Source organism: Pan paniscus, chromosome 12 (assembly GCF_029289425.2).
Source record: "Pan paniscus chromosome 12, NHGRI_mPanPan1-v2.0_pri, whole genome shotgun sequence".
Classification (NCBI taxonomy): Eukaryota; Metazoa; Chordata; class Mammalia; order Primates; family Hominidae; genus Pan; species Pan paniscus.
In genome coordinates this window covers 81,881,718-81,903,163 of record NC_073261.2, presented here as the reverse complement: position 1 = coordinate 81,903,163, position 21,446 = coordinate 81,881,718, and the positions used below count along the sequence as shown (strand labels likewise).

The 21,446-nt window shown below is 39.2% G+C and overlaps 1 protein-coding gene across 4 annotated transcripts in view; it reads left to right on the top strand.

The window, feature by feature from the left end:
• Positions 1 to 21,446, top strand: part of CAMKMT (calmodulin-lysine N-methyltransferase) — a 413,124-nt gene that overhangs the window by 141,838 nt on the left and 249,840 nt on the right. The window lies entirely within an intron of this gene.

Sequence of the window (21,446 nt, the reverse complement as noted above, 5' to 3'; positions counted from 1 at the left end):
AAAAGGGGAAGGGGGAGAGAGAGTTGTCTCCTCTTTTTGTAAGGGCCCAGATGCTGTTATGAAGGCCCCATCTTCATGACCTCATCTAAGCCTTATTACTTCCCAAAGGCCCTATCTTCAAATACCATCACATTAGGGATTAGGGTTTCAACATATCAATTTTGAGGGACACAAACATTCAGACCATAACACAACCCAGAACTCATCTGTGTTATGGTGAGTCCCACCCTTGCCTTAATTCCCTATCTTTCCCCAGAATCCTAGAAGATAAGACATACTGCTCAAATGACTTAGGACTTAGTTTAGGGCACTCCCTTTAGGGTCATATGTTGTATTAGTTCAGATTTCAAGTATTTCTAGATATTTTTGAATTTATGTTTAATTCTTTATTCAAAAGGAGCTTTTTGAGAGCTCATAATTGGCTTACCTTATGATTCCATAAAAGTGAATATTTGGCTTTAGACAAGTGTAATTTGTTTATTTAACAACCATTTAATGGATGCCTATGATGTGCTTCTTTCTGATTTTTGGCCTAGGGGTTTGTTCAATTTCCTATGCCTCTTACAAGGGCAGAATTGAGGTGGGGCCTTTTAGTTTTTCTGCGTCCTTGCCAGCCTTTGGTGTTGCTGTTATTTTTATTTTAGCCATTTTAATAGATGTATGGTGATATCTCATTATGGCTTTAATTTGCATTTCCTTAATGGCTGATGGTGTCAAAGATCTCTTAATGTGCTTATTTTCCATCTGTATATCCTTTTTTGTGAAATACCTGTTCAGTGTTTTGCCCATTGTGTTAGTCTGGTTTTTTGTTCCTATGAAGGAATATCTGAAGCTGGGTAATTTATAAAGAAAAGAGGTTTATTTGGCTCATGGTTCTACAGCTTGTACAAGAAGCATGGCACCAGCATCTGCTTCTGGCGATGGCCTCCAGCTGCTTCCACTCATGACAGAAGGCAAAGGGGAGCCAGTGTGCACAGAGGTCATGTGGTGAGGGGTGGGAGGAGAGATGCCAGGCTCTTTTTCACAACTAGCTCTCACTGAATCTAATAGACCAAGAATTCACTTATTACTGCAAGGATGACACCAAGCCATTTGTGAATGATCCCGTCCCTGTGAACCAAACACCTCACGTTAGGCCCCACCTCCAACACTGGGGATCAGATTTCAACATGAGATTTGGAGGGGTCAAACAAACCATATTGAAACTAGAGCACCCACTTTCTAATTGTTTTTTTTTAATAATTGAGTTTTGAGAATTTGTAAATATATTCTACATGCTACTCTTTGTTGGATATGCAGTAGTTTGCAAATGTTTTCTCTCAGTCTGCAGCTACTCTTTTCATCTGCTTAATAGGGTCTTTTGCTGAGCAAAGGCTTTTAGTTTTGATGAAGTCCAATTTATTTTTCTTTGTGGGTTGTGCTTTTGGCATCAATTCTAAGAACTAGTTTTGTAGCTCTAGGTCCTGAAAACTTTTCTTCTGTTTTTATCTGAAAGTTTTATAGTCTTATGTTTTACATTAAGTCTGTGGTCCAGTTTGAGTTAATTTTTTGTATAAGGTGCGAGTTTTTGGTGAAGATTCACTTTTTTGCTGATGTCCAGTTGCTCTATTCTTTATCATAAAGGTCTTCATCCTCATCATCTTACCATTGAATAGGCTGAGGTGAAGGAGGCGGAAAAGGAGGAGTTTGTCTTGCTGTCTCACGGGTGTCAGAGGCGGAAGAAAATCCATGTGTAAGTGGACCGGTGCAGTTCAAATCCGTGTTGTCCAAGAGTCAACTGTACTTCCTTTATAAAATGTCAGCTTGTTCCTGTTACATTAAGGAGAAACAAGGAGTTTATTTACTTTACTTATTTATTTATTTATCTGAGACAGAGTCTGGCTCTGTTGCCCAGGCTGAAGTGCAGTGGCGCGATCTTGGCTTACTGCAACCTCCTCCTCTCAGGTTCAAGCATCCTCCCAGCTCAGCCTCCCAAGTAGCTGTGCATCACCATGCCTGGCTAATTTTTGTATTTTTTTATAGAGACAGGATTTCACCATGTTGCTCAGGCTGGTCTCGAACTCCTGGGCTCAAGCAGTTCATTCCACCTTGGCCTCCCAAAGTGCTAGCATTACGGGCATGAGCCACCGCATCCTGTGAAACTAAAAGTTTAAATCTGTGCTTGTTTCAAGGAAAGAAGGAGCAAATGGTAAATGTTCCTAAGCTAAGTAGTAGGGGTATAAAAGTGAGAAAATGAAATAAGGAAAGTTGAAATTCAAGGAGAATGAGTTGAAGACTACTTGTATACCTCATCTCTTCTACAAAATATATTTATTTCTATTGGAGAATTTTTCTCATGCCTTAAGGATTTTGTAAATAAAGGGATGATTCTCTTCCTTGCATGTGAGACAGTTTTCAGCGATTTTCATTTAAATATGTGAGTTATTTTTCATATTTCTTTCTGATTATACTGTTTTAAACATCTGGGGATAATAGTGATTGGTTTTAGTCAATATCTGTGTAATTTATTCTTTGTTTATATTTTGGGATAGATATTATGTTAAAATCCTAGTTATGTTCTGGTCAGACAGAAATAAACGCCATTTCTCAATGTAGGGGGACTCTGTGAATACAGATACTGGTAAACCCAGATTTTTAGTGCTAATAATGAATAATAACATGAGACATTTCACATGGTATAAATATAGTTCAAGAAATCCGTCTCCTTATACCAAATTGGATTTCTGTAATAAGTGTGCTTTACTGACTAATTTTCTTTCAAAATTAACTCTGTTTAAACCGTTCTTGCTTTTTGTCATATTTCAAAATGTGTTAGCTAATATTACTTTAAATAATCAAGGTATCATTTTTATCTTGCAAATTTATGCTGATCAAAAAATCTTCAAATCTGAAATGTTTATAAAAATGACTATGTGACGGAATGGCAAACATACTCTTTAAAACGTTTTAATTCGAAAAGCTCACAAGGCATTTAGAAAGGTAGTGCCTACAAGAAAATTCTTATCTTCAATGTTATTTACCTGTTCATTTTGGAATTCATAAAATTTGTGCAATCTTTTTTTTTTTTTGAATATGTGTGTCCTTATCAGAAAGGAATAGAAAAATTGAAGGCAGTTTGGAGCTGAATAGAAGTTATTAATGAGCTTAACTTTGACTGAAATGACAGATTAATGGCTAAATTTTCTTCTATAGCAAGTCTGTTAGAACTTCTACCTTGCTTCAGTAAATTCTTTTTGTCATTACAAATTGGAGGCAAAAGGCAAAGTAGGTTTAATTTCAATTTTGAAACTCAGACCTTAAATCTTCAATGACCTTCAGTCAGAACCAGGATTGGTTGTACTTCTTTGGAGCACTTATAAAAAAAACCTTATGGATAGTATGCATCATGGAACACATCACATTTTCTCCTTTTTGTTGACTGCAAAAAAGCACTGAACCAAATTCATGGTGGCCTACTTCTAATTGGTGTACTGTACCATGTAGTATGCCCTTTTTGTAATGACCCTGATTTCATCTCATTTTTTTCTTGTCTATTTTCTGTTTGCAGTGATCTCCTCATCATTTTAGAAGTCCTGTTGTGATAATAGTAAAAGTAATAATTATTCATATTTATTTAGTTCTGTTTATAAGCACTCTACATGTTACATTAAGTTTAATGTTTAACATCCCTTTGTGATAGTTACTCTCATTATCCCCATTTTACTGATGAAGTAGAGTAGTGCTACTCAAAGCACTAGACTGAGAGGAGTTTAGCAGCTTGTACCAGAATTAAATCAACTTACTGCTTCCTTCATCAAGAAAGTCATGCTGTGAAAAAAGTGTCAGCCGAACTAAACAATGTGCTTAATGATCTGCATTCTGATGCAAGAAACTTACCTCGGCACAAACTGGCAACAGACACTTCATTGTCAGCCTGTACATCAAACTTTGAGTAGCACTGTTCCAGAACAGTGTTTCTCAAACTATCTGTGGTGAAGGACTTTTATGCATGTGTTTAAATGTTTAGCACTTATGGGCTGACACTTTCATAAAGTAAAAACGTTGTGGTAATGTGAAAAGTTTCTAAGTACTTTAATGTAATGACCTTGTCTTGAACAAGTAACAGTGACTTTAAGGACTGGCATAGGTAGACCCTGTTTTGAGTAGCACTTGTATAGAGTGAATTAGTGTATCAATTGTGATTGATTCTAGATCCTAGGGAGAATCACAGTGTCTTATTCAGCATCAACACATGAGAGTTGCCTAATTTGCGTAAATGTAAACCTATAGCCACATTGGTGGGGAATAGCAGAGCAAATATCTAGGTATTAATCCTGTGGCATCAGCACCTTAGGTTTATCTGGTTTGCATATAGCCAGTCACAGCAAGGGAGTGAGTAGGCAGTATACCTATAGGTATAGAATCAGTTACAGGAAGGGAGTTCCCCACTACAGTGTTTAAAAATTCTGAGCTTTCATGCACAATGAAAGCATGTTTCTTTCCTTCCCTCACACTCAAAGGTTGTGAACATCCTACAAGAGACCATTGTAGACATCCACCTAGAGGTTCCAGTATTGTGGCTGTTTACCTTATCCCAAAGGAATATGTATGTGTATATGTAGGATGTGTAGTAAAAGGAAAGTTTGGCCTGGATAGATTGAATAACTTTCTATGGGATTTTTTTTCCTTTAGGTAAATAATCCTATGATAAATATAAGTAATCTGGATAGGATATCCTTATCAATTTCTATATTATTATGTTAAAGGCAGTGGAAAAATATGATGTAACTTGTATGTCTTAAATTGTATGTCTCGGCTGCGTGTGGTGGCTCACGCCTGTAATCCCAGCACTCCGGGAGGCCAAGGCAGGTGGATCACCTGAGGTCATGAGTTCGAGACCAGCCTGACCAATATGGTGAAACCCTGTCTCTACTAAAAATACAAAAATTAGCCGGGTGTGGTGGCATGTGCCTGTAGTCCCAGCTACTCGGGAGGCTGAGACAGGAGAATTGCTTGAACCTGGGAGGTGGAGGTTGCAGTGAGCCGAGATCTTGCCACTACACTCCAGGCTGGATGACAGACCCAGACCCCATCTCAAAAAAAAAAAATTATATGTCTTAAATTCCTGTAGCTTTAATGTGAGAACACTGAAGCACAGAAAGGTGACAAGAGCTAATGAGGGACTGAGCCAGGGTTTCAGCTCAGCCAGGGTTTGAGCTCAGGGAACTGTCTCCAATAGCCTAATTATTTTTCTTTGTTTTTAACTTTTAGTTATTTTAGACTATTATAAAAAAAAAGTTTTTTGTTTTTGTTTTTTGTTTTGTTTTGTTTTGAGTCAGGGTCTCTCTTTGTCAGCCAGGCTGGAGTGCAGTCATCTTGGCTCACTGCAACCTCCACCTCCTGGACTCAAGTGATCTTCCCACCTCAGCCTTCTAAGTAGCTGGGACTACAAGCACATGCCACCATGCCTGGCCAATTTTTTGTGTTTTTTGTAGAGATGGGGTTTCAGCATGTTGCCCAGGCTGGTCTTGATCTCTTGAGCTCAAGCACTCTTCCCACCTCGGCCTCCTGAATAAAAGTTTTAAAATAAGTATAATTCCTGCTGTGGTTTGAGTATGTCACCAGAATTCATGTGTTGGAAATATGGTCCCTGGTATGGCAGTGTTGGGAGGTGGGGCCTTAAGGTGGTTAAGAGGGATTAATGATGCTCTTGCAGGACTCGGTAATTCTCATGGGAGTGAGTGAGTTGTCACTATTGTAGAACTGAATTGGTACCATGAGAGCAAGTTGTTATAAAGTGAGGCTACCCTTTGTGTTTTGCCCACTTCCTTTTTGACTTCTGTGCTATGTTACAACGTGGGACAAGACTTTCACCAGAAACCAACGAGTTGTGGCTGCCCAATCTTGGGCTTCCTGGTCTCCAGAACTGTGAATCAGAATAAACCTTTTTTCTTTGTAAATTACCCAGGCTCAGGTATTCTGTTATAGCAATAAAAAATGGACTATGACAGTTCTCAAATACTTTTCCCCTGGCTTCCCTGAATGTTAACATCTTACATTACCATAGAATAATTATTGAAATCTCAAAATTGACATTGATACTGTTAACTGCTCTACAGAGCTTATTCAAATTTCACCAGAATTTTAGTTTTTCTATTAATATCCTTTTTCTGGTCCATGATCCAATCCAAGAGCACATACTGCATTTAGCTGTCATTTTATTTTAGTCTCTTTAAATCTGTGGTAATTCCTTAGTCTTTCTCTGTCTTTCACGGCCTTGATACTTTAAAGAGTACTAGTCAATTATTTTGTAGAATGTCTGTTAATTTGAGTTCATCTGATGTCTTCTCATGATTACATTGAGATTTTAAAGTTTAAACTAGAATATTACAGAAGTGATGTGCTCCTTCTCAGTGAATCATACTGGGGCTACATGATACTAACATGACTCAATTACTGGTAATGTTCACCTTGATCACTTGGCTGAAGTGGTGGATCCTAGGATCCTCCATTACAACACTACTATTTTCCCCTTTGTAATTAATATTAATAAATATCTTATTGAGACATACTTTGAGACTATACAAATATCCCATTTCTCATTATACTTTCCCTCTCAGATTTTACATTCCACTGATTCCATCACCTACATTCTTTTTAAAAAACTTCATTTCAATAGTTTTTGGGGTACAGATGGTTTTTGGTCACATGGATAAGTTCTTTAGTGGTGATTTATGAGATTTTAGTGCACCCATCACCTGAACGGTATACACTGTACCCAGTATGTAGTCTTTTATCCCTCACCTCCCTGTCAACCTTCCTCCTCGAGTCTCCAAAGTCCATTATATCACTTTCTTTTTTTGAGGTGGAGTCTTGCTGTGTTGCCCAGGCTGGAGTTTCGTGGCACGATCTTGGCTCACTGCATGCTCCACCTCTTGGGTTCAAGTGATTCTCCTGCCTCAGCCTCCCAAGTAGCTGGGATTACAGGAATGTGCCACTGTGCTCAGCTAATTTTTGTATTTTTAGTAGAGACGGGGTTTCACCATATTGGCCAGGTTGGTCTTGGGCTCCTGACCTCAAGTGATCTGCCCGCCTCAGCCTCCCAAAGTGCTGGGATTACAGGCGTGAGCCACTGTGCCTGGCCCATTATATCAATCTTATGCCTTTTCATCCCCATAGCTTAGCTCCCACTTTTAAGTGACAGCATACGATATTTAGTTTTCCATTCATGAGTTACTTCACTTAGAATAATGGCCTGTAGCTCCATCCAAGTTGCTGCAAAGGACATTATTTCATTCCTTTTATTTTTTAAGACGGAGTCTCGCTCTGTCACGCAGGCTGGCGTACAATGGCGCCATCTCGGCTCACTGCAACCTCCGCCTACTAGGTTCAAGCAATTCTCATGCCTCAGCTACCTGAGTAGCTGGGACTACAGGTGTGCACCAACACGCCTGGCTAATTTTTGTATTTTTAGTGGAGACAGGGTATCACCATGTTAGCCGGGCTGGTCTCAAACTCCTGACCTCAGGCAATCTGCCTGCCTCAGCCTCCCAAAGTGTTGGGATTACAGATATGAGCCATCATGCCTGGCCTATTTCATTCCTTTTTATGGCTGACTAGTATTTCATGTCCTACATTCTTAATCGTTACATTGGACTTTTGTAAATTATCTGAAAGTAAAAAGGTACTTCAACTGAGGGCTGAGAGATCTGCCTCCTAAAACCATCTGGGGCTCTTGCTCCCTCCAGCTGTTCCCTCCTCCTGGACTGTTCTTCCCTCAGATTTTATCTTTTGGTTGGGTCCCTCACTTCAAGTGTTTACACAAATTTGACCTTGTTAGTGAGACCTCCTTGACCACCCTATTTAATAATACTGCAAACCAATCTGTCCAACCTGCTTACTCTGCCCACCCCCCATCTTCTAATAGTACTGTACTTTGTGCTTACCTAGGCTGTCCTTCTTGTAGCTCCTTGTAATTTCAGACTTTAGAACAGGTATGAATGAAAACGTTCTGAGAACTTTCTCTGCTTGTGGGTGGAGGAAGGAGTGCACAGTGAAATTGTTCTTCGGATTGCGTCTTCCTTACGTCAGCCATGACACTTGTAGTCACTGCTGCTACCACTTCCCAAGGAACTCAGACTCCAGGCTGCCACTACCTTGCAGGACAATAGTAGCTGATGCTTGACCATGTCTTTTTGTCTTGTACACAAGACAAAAAAGGGGCAAAAAGTTACTAGCTCCTCCCCTTAGCCAACATTTTGACTTTGGACAAATAAGTTCACCTTTCTGTTTCTCATTTTCTTTATAAACTGAGGCTAATAAATCATAGGTTTGCTGTAGGGATGAAATAAGAAAACACATAAAGCACTTAGCATAGCACCTGGCATGTTGTAAGCATTAAATGAGTGGCAGCCATTATTATTATTATCTAGCTTTTATGGATGTATTTTACACATGGCACAAAATTGTACTTTCATTTATCTCATTTTGACAGTATACCTCTTCTTCTGACCTACATGTACCTAAATTTAAAGAACAGTTTTTCCTACCCTTTCATTATTGCTAGCCTTTCAAGAGTCTCCTACTTTTTTTGTGCTTTCTCAATTCCTGTATGATGTTTCTAAACTACAATAAATTAAAGCTAGTATTTCTTCTCTATTGGAAGGCCAGCTGGTTAAAGACAACATCAAAATATCTATACCTAAATCTGTATGAAATTTTGAAAGACAGGTTGTGTAGTCAACTTACAATGGGCTTCATTATACTTGCTTAAAATTAAATTTTTATTTGATTTATATTTTCAATGTTTTTTTCTCAAGATAAATGCAAACCAACTTCCATTCTCAAAGCAAATAAAATAAATGTCAGTATTCCTAGGATCTCCTGAAGAGCTTGGAATGATATGATGTATGCTGTCCCCCATCTGCATGGATGAAGCCAGTTCAGGAAAACAAAAACAAAATATCTATTTAATTACATTTGGTGTTAATCTTTTCACAAGCAGTCCTGCATTTTCACGGAATTAAAAAACATTCTGATGAGAGCTTTGGTAATAAAACATTCTGATGAGTGCTTTGGTAATTTGCTGTATGTGTTTATTTTCACATCTATGCTAGCTATTGATCACAATTTCCAAGCCATTTAGAGGGAGAAATGCCCTCAGGCCGCTCTTCTGTGTGGCCTACTGCAGACAGCCAAATTACCCCACTGACAGGCCCCTTCCTGCACCCACCCCCACCCACCCAATACCTTATTCTTCACACAGAATGCGACAAGGGCCAAAGGAGAGGGGGACTGGAACATAGGAGTGTGACTAGTACATAGTAGTAGCTCGATAACTGTTGTTGAATTAATGAATTAACAAATGAACAAATTATGTTTCTAGTACACTATGACTGCTAGTAAGGTCAGAGCTAAATTTGCTATTCCATTGCATCAACTAGGATAGTGTCTGATATACCTTATCTCTATTCCTAGTTGTTTTTGAATTTTTATTATCCTGCTTATGGATGCTTTAATATCATAAGCTCCTTCCCATGTTTGGACTATGAAACTTAAGAAAGATGTTTCAAGTTCTTGGTACACAAGAAAGGAGAGCTCCTCTCGGGACCATAGGCCAGTTCCAAATGCGCCTTCTTCTAATCATAGCCCACAGAACTTACTTCTCTTTCCCTTCTTGGGTAGGAGCACTGGAAAGGACATCTTCAATCACTATGGATGTTGACTTATTCTGACAATGCAGAGCAGTGTGCCGTAAAATCTGGGGCAGACATTTCCCCCAACTTCCAATATAGAAGAGAAAAAATTACTAAGAAAATCCTGGCCAGGAATGGTGGCTCACACCTGTAATCACAGCACTTTGGAAGGCTGAGGTGGGCAGATCGCTTGAGCCCAGGAGTTCAAGACCAGCCTGGGCAACATGATGAAACCCCGTCTCTACAAAAAAATGTAAAACTTAGCCAGGCATGGTAGTGCATGCCTGTAGTTTCAGCTATTTGGGAGTCTGAGGTGGGAGAATCACCTGGGTTCGGGAGGTGGAGTTTGCAATGAGTTGAGATTGCGCCACTACACTCTAGCCTAGGTGACAGAGCGAGACCCTGTCTCAAAAAAAAAAAAAAAAAAAAAAAGAAAATCCTTCAGTGCTTAGAGAAATCAGAGGGTGAATGGTTATTTAGAAGCCAGCAGGAAAAGCATCATTAGAGGAGGTGAAGAATCTGAAGTAATTGTCCGGGGCTAGGACCTATATCCAAGAAGGGCAAATGTGTTTAGGAGTAACATAAAACTTAATGTTTATGCCAGATGATGTAGGAAAAATACCTTCTGCCACACCTTGGTGACTGACTAGATAGAGAGGCTGTTAAAGAGGTGAGCCTATTGAATGAAGCATTTTTAGTATGGCATGATATAGGTGGCCCAGAGTGTCTCGAGTTTGCCCAAGCTTTTTCCTCTCTAAGAACTAACCAAGCCTAGTGCTTCTTTGCTCTGAGAGCAGGCGGACATTGGTTTATGGTGGCTAGTTTGTACTAGGTAGAAAGGCAAAAGAGGGAATGCTACATGGATTAATCAAGGATGTCCAATTCTAAAACAAAGGATGCTGAGATGACAAGAAAGGCCAAGGAAGAACTATTGAGATTGTAAATGCCCTGAGAGCAGGGACCTTTTCTGTTTTGTTCACTGCTCTGTTTCCAGCTCCTAGACTAGGGTCTGACACATGGCAGATAGAGTAAGTAAGTTTGAATGACTACATTAATAGGAGAAACTTTTGAAAGATAAAATGCAAGGTCAATTATATGCAACGGTTGTTGCTATAGCAATGATATTCGTGCCTAGATTCTTCCCCATATCCTTCCTGAATATTTTAAGATAAGTATATATAAAAGGAATATGATGGATACTCATAAATCATAGGATATGGCTGCTATGACTTATGGGATGGGACAAATGAGAACTTGGTATATTTACAAGAAAGGGAACTGCATAACCTCTGAGAAGTTGGGTAGTCCTGTGTAGACCACTCACTTATTTGTACCAGGCCAAGAGGCAAATAAAGCTGACCTGATATACTTTTGTGTCTTAATCTCTATGTTTTAACTCTAAGGGGTGGGAGAAGCCAGTGGCTAGGGAAAGACAGAGGTTTTAGGATTAACATCACAATATTAGCTACAGAGATTTTACCTAGAAGTAACTGGAGCCTCATTTGTGTTTTGAATTTCCATAAGGGAGGGTTTGATATACTGCCAGATCAGTAGTGGCTTTGGTGTCTGAAAGCTTTTTGGGAGAGTGGCTCTGGTCACTAGTAGAGGCTTTTCAGTGGCACGGGGAGGAGTTAGGTAGAACTTTGGATTTGGGTATAAAGGGACTTGTAAAACTCAGTCAAAATGCTTACAATCTGGCAAAGGTAGCTCTTCAGGCTCTGGTAAGGGATATCTATAATCTCTGTGGAATATCTTAGAACACATGGGATTAGGGGAGTTACATGATCAATGGAATAGGCAATTCATTCACCTGTCAGTCACAGAGATCTTACTTCTAGGGAAAATCTGAAATTGGAGGACTTACTCTGTTACATGAATCAAAGATATGACCTTGAAAAATGGGAGTAACCATGGCACCAGTGAGTGATTCAGTGATTTGGGAGGGGAAACTGGTTTGGGAAGAAGGATTATCATTTCGGTTTTAGAAATTCTGAGTTTAAAGCTACAGCACATGTTGAAATTTGTAGTAGACAGCTTGGAGGAACTAATGGAAGCTTAGGTGAGAAGACAAGTTAGGGGTTGTTAGCTCTGTTTTCTTCTTTGTCCAACTCCTCTGAGAAAGCAGAAAGTAAAGATGCCAGCTTTAGTCTGTGGCTACTTAGTTTTTAGGCCCTTTACCTATTTTTAGTCTAAGACATTGCTGGGATACATCAAATGGGGAGAGCACAAGCAGTTGCATCTATTTATGAGAAAGAACAAGTCTAAAGAATGAGAGTCACGGAGAAGCAATTTTCTTTGCATTTTATTTTTATTTTTATTTTTTGAGAACTTCTCATTATTACCAAGCTTCTGTCAGGAAATATGTACTAGAAGCCAAACAAAATTATTTCATTGCTTACGGTGAAATGTACCAGGGGTGCTGATGGGCAAAAAAGAGCGCCTCATATGAAACACCAAATGTTCCAGTAATCCTGCTCCAAACCATGCCAGTTTACTTAAAATTTCTTTCACAGTTCTTGTTAGACTCATGCAGTAAATAAATTAAGTACCTTTCCCACTGCGAGTTTTTTAGAAACACTTAATGAAGTAAATGCCACAGTGTTAGGCCAGGGGGAAGCCATGCAGTTAAATTATTTTTAGCATGCATTTTCTAGTTTAATTTTTGTTGGTTTCTTTTGATCTGGGCTTGAGTCTTAGCCAGATAGTGTGATTCAGGGGACAGAGGACATGGATGAAAGAGAGGTTTGTCTTTACTCCCTAGTGAATATAACTAAGGGAAGCTTCTTTTTTTTCCCAAATGTTAAAAAATTTTGTCCCTCTCTAAATATATTTAGGATTGCCTCTCTAAATATCAAAATAATTCTATTTGGGATAGCTATCAAGAGATATACTATTAACTCATTACCCTTGAATATTTAGAAAAGCTCTGTATGTTTAATTTTAATTATATGGCCTTTCAATAAAAGTATTATATATGCTATTTTTAAAATACTTAAAAACATAAGATTATTTTAAATATAGTTTAATCTTTCTAATTAAGGATGCTTCTTGAGATTTTTTTTTTTTTTTTTTTTGAAACGGAGTCTCACTCTGTCACCCAGGTTGGAGTACAATGGCACAATCTCAGCTCATTGCAACACCCGCCTCCTGGGTTCAAGCGATTCTCCTGCCTCAGCCTCCCGAGTAGCTGGGATTACAGGCATGTGCCACCACGCCCAGCTAATTTTTGTACTTTTAGTGAAGATGGGGTTTCACCATGTTGGTCAGGCTGGATTCAAACTCCTGACCTCAAATGATCCACCTGTCTCAGCCTCCCAAAGTGCTGGGATTACAGGCATGAGCCACCCTGCCCGGCCTTGTGGTTTTGAAGAGCTTGAATCATCATTTTGAGAATTAAATGATTATTTTATTATAAATGTGCATAAGTGTTAATGAAATTTCTGATTAATATTTCCTTTTAAAAAAACAGGAACTATAACCACATTCTTTTAATAACTAAAAGCATTTGTTAAAGTGACCAAAACTAATTGTTTCAAAAATTTTTTTTTGAATGAAGACAATGCAAAAATGTATCAGAGAAGATACACTGTGTCTGGAAACAATCTGTGTCTAGAAAGAAGTCTTCAATTTTGATTAATATGTTTTATGAGCAAATTAAGAATTAATGCAATATGTTAAGCAAAATACAGCAATAATTTTTCATTGCTAAATTGTTCAGCAGACTCTTCTAATTTTCAAGGGGTGTGCTGTTGTGAGTATGGGATTTTATTCTGAAGGAACAAAAACCAAAGTCAAAAAGATGGTTTCCTTTTTGCACAGAACTCTCTAATACCTCTGTCACTATCTCAACAGGGAGTGGTGCTTCTTATTTTAACTTGAAGAGTATAGTGAGGACTGTCCAGCCTTTCTGCAATCTCCAAGTAATCAGAAAGTATTGAAAGGTGTAATAGGAACAAAGTGGAAAATGGCAGTATCCTCAAGTTACAGGCCAAATTGGTAACCCTAAGAGAAAGATTTTGACAGCCATAAATATTTCATCTCTCAAGGCCCTGATGCTACCGTGTGAGAACAATTTAGTTAGAAAGATCATCAACAATTAGTTGACATCTCTATCACACCTATACTGAGTTGAAATTTCACTGACATGAATAATAAGGGGTCTTGTTTGACATTTAGCAGTTTAATTAATTTGTTTCCTAAAGTGAATGATGTTTTACACTGTGATTTTTCAACACGCCGTCTCCATACACTTGAATTTTTTTATTTTGCTTTTCTTGGGGAAACCAGTTAGTTTTCCTTTTCACTTAACAAACTACCTACCCATCTTGGCTCTGGTGCCAGCCAGTGTTTTGTGGGGCTTAGGGGGTGGGGATAGTGTGGGGAAATTGAGGAAGTGCTGCAGATCATCCTCTACTATTCAATTTTGGGGGAGAGATAATGTAGGAGTATGGAAAAGGAAAACAAAAACACTTTTTTTTTTCAAGAAAATTTAGTACTTTTTGGCATTATTGTTAGACAAAAATACAAGTCTTGTCTCTCTGGTTATTCTAGTCATCGAGAATCAACAAGGAAGGGGCCGTTATGGGTAGTCATTGCCTGCCATGTGGCATAACTATTTGCATTATTCTTTATATATTACTGACTTTATTGGTTTCTGTACACCTTCAAGATATGTTGTATATTAATGTGATTTCTGTAATGCTATTTTTGAAAATAAAAAACATAATGTTTGCTAAAGGTCACTTCTAAAACAGCTGCTGTGAAAGTAGGAGGAATAATCCAATGTAACAATAGAACGCATGAATCTACTGTATATTCTTACAGATAAAAATAGACTTTTGAAAAATTAGTCAACTCAATTAAATTATTTACTCTAATTACCTCTATACAAACCCCTAAATACCTACCTTAAGCTGCTTCCCTTTGCAGAGTTTTTTAAAAACCGAAGATATGTGGAAAAGCTATTTCTCTCCCACTCTAAACTGTAGGTCATGAAGGTAAATGATATTCTGTATTCGCCAGAGTGCAAGTGTCCTTAACTACCTGATGATGATGTATATTTCTGATGGATGGGGCTTAGCTAGGTAGACGTACCCAGATGAAATCAAGTGAGTGCATATTCATGACACATGTGAGTGGGAAGAATGTCTTAGAACATGTCATGCTGAAGAGACAATGCTGAAGTGTTGAAGGTTGAATATTAAAAGGGGAAGATAGGCTCCAGCTTTTGGAGGAAAGGTAGTCCAGTATATACCTACCATATGATACTTCTTTCCGTGTTGTCGGTTCTTATTTTATAATGGTGTCTAAAAAATAAACAGGTACCACTACTTTACTAACCTGCTTTTGGACCAAATATAATGAAAGTGATACGGAACTGATTTTTAACTATTGAACCTCTAGGATAGATGAACTCTTAATGCTATCACAAAGCACCATGAGATACTTCAGCATAATAGAGTGCTAGCAAAGTTGAAATTGCTGCTATTGTGTATCTCAGACTTGTTAAAGCTGTTCCAGACTCATGGTGAAATAGATTGCTTTCTTCTACTGGTGGAAATTGAACTTTTTCCCTCTATACATGTGTTTATAAACAAACAGTGACATAAACTTTTCCATTGGAACATATTTTGAAGCAGAGATATGTGTTTGTAGAGAGCATCATATATATCATTTAAATATATTTTTTTTCCAAAACAAGTTTCCAGGTCATAATTTTGAACCTGTATAATTTTCATTATGATTTTCCTGTCTGAACTGAAAGGCCATGCAATAAGTGAAAATATTTTATGTTTATTTTTGTTAAGTACCTCTCCCTCTCTGCCTTAGTACGAGGCATAGCAAGGAAGGATTAAGGATAATTTCATAAAGATAATTAAACATAAGCCTTGAGTGACTTCTTTCTATCAGAAAGACTTCAGAAAGGAAAGAGTTGAATTAGCATGGTATGTTTAAAAACGAAACAAAACAAAAAAGTGTGACTTAGGACACAGGAGATGTACGTTACTAAAAAGTTTTACTATGTGCCAGGCACTGTGCTTCAAACTCAACATGCACTATTTCATTTGGTCCCAACAACCCAGTGAGGTAGTTGTATTATCTTAATTTTGTACATGGTGGCATGATCATAGCTGAGAATTCCTGGGCTCAAGTGATCCTTCTGCCTCAGCCTCCTGAGTAGCTGGGACTACAGGTGCACAGCATCATTCCCAGCTAGTTTTTAAATTTTAGTTGAGATGGCCGGGCGCGGTGGCTCATGCCTGTAATCCCAGCACTTTGGGAGGCTGAGGCGGGCGGATCACGAGGTCAGGAGATCGAAACCATCCTGGCTAACACGGTGAAACCCTGTCTCAACTAAAAATACAAAAAAAAAAAAAAGAAAATTAGCCAGGCGTGGTGGTGGGCACCTGTGGTCCCAGCTATTCGGGAGGCTGAGGCAGGAGAATGGCGTGAACCTGGGAGGCGGAGCTTGCAGTGAGCTGAGATCACGCCACTGCACTCCAGCCTGGGGGACAGAGCGAGACTCCGTCTCAAAAAATAAATAAATAAATAAATTTATTTTAGTTGAGATGGGGTCTCGCTATGTTGCCCAGACTATGTTGCCCAGTTCTAGACTAGTCTAGAACTACTACCCTCGAGGGAGATCCTCTTATCTATCTCAGCCTCCCGATCCGCCTGCCGTGGACTCCCAAGTTGCTAGGATTACAGGAGTGAGCCACTGCATCCAGCCCTCAAAGCATTTTAAATTACTATGCAATACTTCTACTCATCAACCTTCTATCATTAAGTGGTTATATCATCATGAGTGAATAACTTAGGCTTTGAGAGAGGTAATTTCTTTCCCTATTAAGTGATGGTCATGGTACCTGCTCCTCTTATTTCAAATGCAACATGATACAATGGAAAAGGCAATGGACTTAGAGTCAGAGAATATGAATTCAAAGACTGACTCTATTAGTTATTAGTTGTATTATCCTGAATTATGCACCTAATCTCTCTGATGTGGTTTGGCTTTGTGTCCCCACTCAAATCTCACCTTGAATTGTAATCCCCATAATCCCCAAGTGTCAAGGTAGGGACAGGTGGAGGTAATTGGATCATGGGGGCAGTTCCCCCATGCTATTCTCGTGATAATGAGTGAGTCTTATGAGATCTGATGGGTTTATACATGTCTGGCATTTCCCTTGCTTGCATTCATTCTTTCTCCTGCCGCTCTGTGAAGAGGTGGCTTCTGCCATGACTGTAAGTTTCCTGAGGCTTCCCCAGCCATGTGGAACTGTGAGCCAATTAAACCTCTTTTCTTTATAAATTACCCAGTCGTGGGCATTTCTTCATAGCAGAGTGAGAACAGACTAATACACTCTGTAAACTTGGTATCTTCAGCATGTACCATGGGAATAATATCAGCACAACCTATCTCCACAAGGTTGATACTGAAGTTGAAAGTGACATAATGTAGGTGAATATGGCTTGTGGTAAATGGTATGGATTTACGTTTATTAGATGCTCTGCTCATGGTAATACTGTTTTCAACAGCATTTTACATTTTATCTCTTTTATTTTGAATGACTTTATATTGTAGGCACTATTATCCCAATATTTTTTTTTTAATAGACAGAGTCTTGCTCTGTTGCCAGGCTGGAGTGCAGTGGCACAATCTCCACTCACTGCAACCTCTGCCTCCCAGGTTCAAGCGATTCCTGTGCCTCAGCCTCCCGAGTAGCTGGGACTACAGGTGTGCACCACCACACCTGGCCAATGTTTTGTATTTTTTAGTAGAGATGGGGTTTCACCATGTTGGCCAGGATGGTCTCAATCCCCTGACCTCATGATTCACCCACCTTGGCCTCCCAAAGTGCTGGGATTATAGGCCTGAGCCATCATGCCCATCTAGTATCCCAGTTTTATAGTTGAGAACACTGAGGCATAATGAGGTTAGGCAACTTGCCTAGAATTATGTAGCTAATAAGTGGCAGAGCCACTCAGTTTGAATGTAGTAATCTCCCTCCAGATCCCATGCTCTCAGCCTTCCATAAAGACAGGTTATAATGTCAGCTACTGGGCAGACTGAGATAGGAGTATCCCTTGAGCTCAGGAATTTGAGGCTGCAGAATTTGAGGGTTGTACCATTGCTCTCCAGCCTGGGCAATAGAGCAAGATTCTGTCTCTAAAAATAAAAATAAAATAAGATAGAATTGTGGTAAAATACATGTAACATAAAATTTACTAATGTAACCATTTTTAAGTGTACAGTTCGATAGTATTATTAAGTACATTCACAGTTATGCAACCTCTGTTTTCTCTTCTTTTCTTTCTTTCTTTTTTTTTTTTTTTTTTTTTGACAGACTCTCACTCTGTCACCAGGCTGGAGTGCAGTGGCACAATCTCAGCTCACTTCAGCCTGCCCCTCCCAGGTTCAAGCAATTCTCCTGCCTCAGCCTCCCGAGTAGCTGGGACTACAGGCACATGCCACCACTCCTGGCTAATTTTTTGTATTTTTTTAGTAGAGATGGGGTTTCACTGTATTAGCCGGGATGGTCTCGATCTCCTGACCTCGTGATCTGCCCGCCTCGGCCTCCCAAATTGCTGGGATTACAGGCATGAGCCACCGAGCCTGGCCCCTCTTTTCATTTCATATTCTATCTGTCCCTTTCTGTCTAAACTGATACAATTCCTTTAAAATTTTTGTAGGTTTACTGTGTATGTTACAATCTATCACATTAGACAAAAGCCACACTCACTAATATGCACTTCTCTCTCTTGGGCTCCTTGTAAAGCTGCTGTGGGGCAATCCCCTTAAGATACTTAGAACCCCTATTGTTATCACAGGAGGTCTTCTACACATAGCCTTAAGATCTTCAGAAGTTCTTTTGTCTGTCTGAAAGGGTTTATAATGCATTACCTTAAATCATTCTGGGGTCATTGAGGGTTTTACAGCCACACTCTGAGATGCTTTCTTGATAGGACCTGGGATTTTATTTTTACCTTGAAGGCATTTCTTAATTTGAGAAGTATTTCCTGTCTGAAGAGTCTGGGAATGAGAAACAAATTTAGTTTTTTAACGCAGCAAGTCCTGGATCCTTTACATTACCTCTAAATTTTGTTTGAGAATGGAATAGTTCATTCTTCAGTTCATCTTTCTCCTCTGACATTTTATTATGGGGAGCAAGAATAAGCCAGGTAGCACTTCCAGTGTTCCACCTGCAGAATTCCTTAGCTAGATCACAAATTTATTAAGTACATTTCCTTTTTTCATACTACCAAATTTCAAGCTGTTACACAGGGATCTTCTTTCTCCTAAGTTCCAGTAACATCTTTGTTACATTTTTTATTTATGCTTCAGTGTTAGCCTCTAGAGTACTGTTCCAAAACTAATGCCATGTGTTTTAGATTTTGTTACAACAGCACCAAACTTTTAGTAATGAAATTTGTTCTGGTTAGCTTTGCTGCATTAAAAAAAAAGCCTACCAATATTAATTGTGTAAAGTCACAACTTTTTAACTTTGCTCATAGATTCTGTAGGTCAAGAATTTGGGATAGTCACAGCAGGCATGTCTCTTCTCTGCTACATGATGTCTTGGGCTTCTGCTGGGGTCAAGGGGACCCACTTTTTTTTTTTTGGAGACAGAGTCTCACTCTGTCGCCCAGGGTATAGTGCAATGGTGCGATCTTGGCTCACTGCAATCTCCGCCTCCCGGGTTCAAGCAATTCTCCTGACTCAGCCTCCTGAGTAGCTGGGATTACAGGTGCCTGCCACCACACCCAGCTAATTTTTTGCATTTTTTTGTAGAGAAAGAGTTTCACCATGTTGGCCAGGCTGGTCTTGAACTCCTGACCTCAGGTGATCCACCCACCTCGGCCTCCCAAAGCGTTGGGATTACAGGCATGAGTCACCACACCTGTCCAAGGGGACCCACTTATAAGATGATTTCTTTGCTCACATGTCTGGTAACTGAGCTAGGATGACCTAAAGGCTTAACTGGGACCATAGACTAGAGTACCTGTATATGACCTCTATGGGGCTTGGACTTCTTGCATGATTGTGCTGGGTTCAGAGAAGAGCCTCCAGAGAGCGAGCATTTTTTTTTTTTTTTTTTTTTTTTTTTTTTTGAGATGGAGTCTCGCCCTGTCACCCAGGCTGGAGTGCAGTGGCGTGATCTCGGCTCACTGCAACCTTTGCCTCCCCGGTTCAAGTGATTCTCCTGCCTCAGCCTCCTGAGTAGCTGGAATTACAGGCATGCATCACCATGCCCAGCTAATTTTGTATTTTTAGTAGAGATGGGGTTTCATCATGTTGGCCAGGCTGGTCTCAAACTCCTGACCTCAGGTGATCTGCTCGCCTCGGCCTCCCAAAATGCTGGGATTACAGGCGTGAGCCACCGTGCCGAGCACAGAGAGCAAGTATTCTAAGAAGATCAAGTACAAGTTGTGTAGCCTTTTCTGACCTAGCCTCAGAAGTCACAGAGCATCACTTCCACTGAACTCTATTGGTCAAAGCAGTCACAAGTCTGCCTAGATTTAAGGGATGGGGACATAGAATATAAAAAAATTGGGGGCTCATGTTTTAAAACCACCACAGGGGTGGTAAAATTCAAGGATAATACAGTCCATCTTCATAGCCAGTAACATTACTCCCCAATCCCCCCATCCCATAACCAGGAGTTGCTTTTTTCCAGGACTAACCTTGGATGCTTGGTGATAATTATTTTGTTAAGAATGGGAACATTTCTACTCAAAGGTGCATTATTATTATCGTTTTCCATTTTGCTAATGGTCTTCTCCTTTTTATTTTTCTTCTCTTCTTCCTCTTTCTTCTTTTTTCCTTCTCCTCCTCCTTTCTTTTTTTTCTTCCTCCTCTTCTTTCCTTTACCATTCTTCTTCCTTCCTCTTCCCTCATCTTCATCATCAAGCAGTGTACACTGGACATCCCTTAGCATCTGTTTTCATTTGGTTTTGCAGTTAGCTATGCCTTACTTCATGCTCCAGAAATACTTTTTATATCCCTCTGTTAGCCTTTATCTCATTCTGTTGGAATTATTTGTGTATTTACCTGTATGTCACAATAACTGGGACTCCTGATGAGCAAAGGCCATGTCCTGTTCATCATTAATCCACCAGGCCTTGGCACAGTACTTGGAATCCAGCAAATGTTTTTGGAATGGTTAAATCATTGAATGATTTTTTTCTGCCTATCTTCTATACAATAGATATTATGCCTCCTAAGATCTTTTGTTTTTACTTTGAGCAGTTTAAGAGCCTCTCCATAAGTGCAAATTTCATTAAAAAAAAACAATTTAGCTTGTTAATCATCCCTTTTGTATTATTTTCATTAAATATTCATTTAAAGCCTTTTATTTTATATGAGGATAAGTGAGATTAAGATAGCACACGTTAGTAGTTATAGTAGTAGTAATACTGGAAATTTTTCAGGCATTTATATAAATTTTATAGGTTAGATGACACAAAATATATAGTAAATTAGATTATTATTTTAGAACTGTTCATGTTTAGCTTGTTGATGACTGAAATCCAACAGTAACTATTATAAAATTGTCCTAAAATTACTAAAGAGATATTTTTTTTTTGAGATGGAGTCTTGCTCTATTGCCCAGGCTGGAGTGCAGTGGTGTGATCTCAGCTCACTGCAACCTCTGCCTCCCGGATTCAAGCGATTCTCCTGCCTCAGCCTCCTAGTAGCTGGGACTACAGGTGCTTGCCACCATACCCAGATAATTTTTTGTATTTTTAGTAGAGACAGAGTTTCACCATATT